Here is a 4,046-nt window from a genome sequence, read left to right as displayed (position 1 = left end):
CCTCAGAAGGAAGATTGGGCAATCTACTTCCATAATGATACCGCCTCGGAAACCCAGGGAGGGGTTGCTGTGAGTCGGATCAGATTCGACGGCAATGAGCACGTGTGAGCACACTTCCATAGGCGTTGATTGTGGATACAAGTAAGAGGAAATCCTTGACAACTTCAGTCTTTTCTCCATTTATCATGATGTTGCTTGTTGGTCAAGCTGTGAGGATTTTTGTTTTCTTTGTTTTGAGTTGTAATCCATACTGAAGACTGTAGTCTCTGATCTTCATCAGTAAGTGCTTCAAGTCGTCTTTCAACAAGCAAGGTTGGGTTCCCTGCATAGCTCAGGTTGTTAGTGAGTCTTCTGCCAATCCTGATACCACATTCTTCTTTATATAGTCCAGCTTCTCAGATTATTTGCTCAGCATTACAGATTGAATAAGTATGGTGAAAGGATATAGCCCTGATGTTCACCTTTTCTGATTTTAAGCCATGCAGTATCCCCTTGTTCCAAGACAAGCCCTCTTGGTCTATGTACAGGTTCCTCATGAGCATAATTAAGTGTTCTGGAATCCCCATTCTTCACAGTGTTATCTATAATTTGTTATGATCCACACATAATCAGCAAACCATAAGTAAACATCTTTCTCGTATTCTTTGCTTTCAGTCAAGATCTGTCAGACATCAGCAATGATACTCCTCATTCCACATCCTCTTCTGAATCCAGCTTGAATTTATGGTAGTTCTCTGTCAATGTATCTGCAACAGAATTTTACTTGATAATGATATTTTTGATAATGTCTGCATTCTGTTGGATCATCTTTTTTTGGAATGGTTACAGATGGGATTAAACCAAAACCAAACTCACTGCCGTGGAGTTGGATCCGACTCATAGCGACCCCTCCTTGGGTTTCTGGGGTGGTGTCACTGCAGAAGTAGATTGCCTCATCTTCCTTCCGAGGAGTGGCTGGTGGGTTTGAACCGCCAGCCTTCTTGTTAGCAGTCAAGTGCCTTAGGTACTACACCACCAGCACTCCTGCAGATGGGATTAGTACAGAGAAATGAGACTCTCCTATATAGTAGGAAACAAAACATCGGTGACAATCAACCCCAATTAGGCAAGGTATGGGGCAGGAATCATCCATTCCATCAACCACTTTGGAATTCTTGCAGTTCAATTCAAACTTAATAGACATAATGTCTTGTTTTTGGAATATCACCAGCCTTTGAGACTCTTGATTCATAGCCCCATTCCAGGGACCACCAGGTCTACTTTTGTAAAAGAAAATTGTGGCCAAGTAGGGAACACCTGTATGTAATTTCCTTACTTGAATAGTCTTTTTCTATTGTAATTGGTCTCACTGGTGTAGCCTATTTATGAAAAGTAATATTTGCCCAAGTTCCTTTGGTTGGAACTTTACCTGCCAGCCAAGAGGGCAAAGCACAAGGAGATTCTGAATTTCCGTTAATTATTACTAATGCTTAAAACCATAACTGAAGAGTTGGATTTTTAGCAGATTTACCATCAGTTTGCAGTTCCTTTCTAATCCATTTTGTTAGCTCCTGAGGGTTATGTTCCATCATTTCCAGATTCCACTAGAAAGGTGTATTGTCAGTAACCAATTTCAATGCCTGTACTGCTTCAAATCAAAGGTAGGTTGAGCACAAATCACTTCTAACCCAGGAAGCACCAAGTGGAGTCTTGGCCAGATACTCATTATATATCCTGCTGGTAACCTACGTATATTCTTCCTATGTAGATAGCCCCAAACTAGTCCCCTCCACAGGTCTCACCCAGAGCAGGTTAAAATATCAGTGACACTGGTGGCAATAAACAATGATGATAACTTGTAATTCATAGCTACATATAAATGCAATAAGTCACTTCCTTTCAGGGCTCTGTGACGTGTAAATGTTTTAGCAAAACAGCTCATGCCTACTCCAACCCCTCTGGATTTAACCCTCACGGTACAGATTAGTACATCAAGTGCATTAATGCATTGGGTTTCTTGTGCACAGATTTGCTTAGAAAGCCCTTCAGCCTTCAGTGCAAGCTGCCTCTGAAAATAGTGTGGTATCACCAAAAATCTCCTATACCTACAAGTGCCTTCTGCTGCCTCTGCAAAAGAAGTCAGCAAACACACAGCAGTCCCTCCACCAGAATCCCTCCCCCCTTTTTTTTTTTTTGGTTTGGGCTAATTAGATTAGAGGGTTATTTGTTTATCAAAACAAAGTGTTCATGTTGATACAGGAGACCAACTTGAGGTTGTGTGAGCACCATGGGATTTGTTTTCCTCATGACTCAACTTTTTAGTGCTTCTCTTTCCTCCTCTTAACAATCACAAGTAGGAATGTGGGATGGTTTTCCATTCTCTATGGAGTCAGTAAGGACACCTTCTCTCCCACCCAACTTTCTGCCTATCAGTATGCACCCCCATGAAGAATTAGAAAACCTAGGTGCCCTGCCATCCCAGAGCAAGACTCTATATCTCTGGTCTCAGTGTTCTTGTCTGCAAAATGATTCTAAAGGTGTTTTCTAGCTCTGAACACCAATGATTCTATAAAAGACTGAAAAAATATGTCTCAACTCTTGACATGTGGCGTATGAAGGAAGTAATAGAATTAGCATATGAGCCTAGACTGTAGAGAGAATGCTTAGGCCCTACCTCCTCATTTTTAGTTTTGCCTGCACAGCAAAGACAAACCTCAAGAGCCTCTCACCACCCTCTCTCACTCCCACAGCCCTCTTACGTGAGGGGTGGCGCCACCAAATGGTCCCTTTTCTTCAGTGGCTTCGAAGCCTATAGCATCCTCTACTGTGAAAATATTTTTTTTTGGTAGAGAGAGTATATTAAAACCTACTTATGCTTCTATATAGCTTTAAAATATATTTCCTAGTGAATATGATAAAGGATCGAAAACTTAACTTATTGCCATTGAGGCGGACCTGACTCATAGCAACCCCTCTTTGGGTTTCCGAGGTGGTATCTCTATGGAAGTACATTGCCCAGTCTTCCTTCTGAGGAGTGGCTGGTGGGTTTGAACCGCCAGCCTTCTGGTCAGCAGTCAAATGCCTTAGGCACTATGCCACCAGAGCTCCCTATGGTAAAGGATACACATACACACACGTGTTTTTTTTTTCCTAAATGAAATTTTCTAGCTTGAGGAAAAGGGATAGGTTCACAAAATTATTTCTGCTCGTTGCTTCTAGAAACAGCTAACCATTATTTGTAATGTTTCATCAAGAAATCTCAATGTATCCTTTATGATGCTGGTTTTGAATAGTAAGCCCTACGTTTGTGTGGCAATTAAATTGTCCCTATCCATTTTCTCACCTCTTTTCAAGTCCCTAGTATGGACTATATATACCTAACTCAAAACTAAGTACCCCAAAATGAAACAAACCCACCGCCTACTAGTCTTTTCCAACGTATAGCGACCTTCTAGGACAGACTAGAACTACCTCCATAGGGTTTCCAAGGCTATAAATGTTTCTGGAAGCAGACTGCCTCCTCTTTCTCCTGTGGAGCAGCTGGTGGTTTTGAACTACTAACCTTTTGGATAGCAGTCAAATGCTTTACCAGTACGCCACCAGAATAACAAACCAAACCCATTGCCTTCAAGTTGATTCCAACTCATAGTGACCATCTAGGACAGAGTAGAACTGCCCCATAGGGTCTCCAAGGCTGTAAGTCTTTTCTCCCACAGAGCAGCTCATGGGTTTGAACCACTGACCTATCCAATAACAGCCGAGTGCTTAACCACTGTACTACCAAGGATCCTTAGATACCTAAGTAGAAGTCTTTTTAAAAATTGTTCTGTGAAAGTGGAATTCTGTGTGATATGTTTGTTTTGGGAAATGTGTTCTCTAGTCTTCTGTGATGCATTGTTTTTGTGTTTAAGCACATCTGGTTTTAGCAGTGTACACTACACTATATTTCTCTGCTAACTATGTCATCTTCTGCTCCTGTTATTTCAGAGCAATTGCTTTATTCCCCTCTGGAGCTATTTATACTCCATATTTTCTGTTCCGTGTGCTACCCATTCACCTGCAAGCCT

General features: G+C 41.5%; 1 protein-coding gene across 1 annotated transcript in view; it reads left to right on the top strand.

The window, feature by feature from the left end:
• The window catches only part of LOC103201376 (dystrophin-like), a 2,052,823-nt gene that overhangs the window by 1,937,054 nt on the left and 111,723 nt on the right, over positions 1 to 4,046 (top strand). The window lies entirely within an intron of this gene.

This window comes from Orycteropus afer, unplaced genomic scaffold (assembly GCF_000298275.1).
Source record: "Orycteropus afer afer isolate SDZICR_OR568_19922 unplaced genomic scaffold, OryAfe1.0 scaffold00148, whole genome shotgun sequence".
NCBI classification, from domain to species: Eukaryota; Metazoa; Chordata; class Mammalia; order Tubulidentata; family Orycteropodidae; genus Orycteropus; species Orycteropus afer.
The sequence above is the reverse complement of the archived record's forward strand: the minus strand, read 5'-3'. Positions and strand labels throughout refer to the sequence as shown.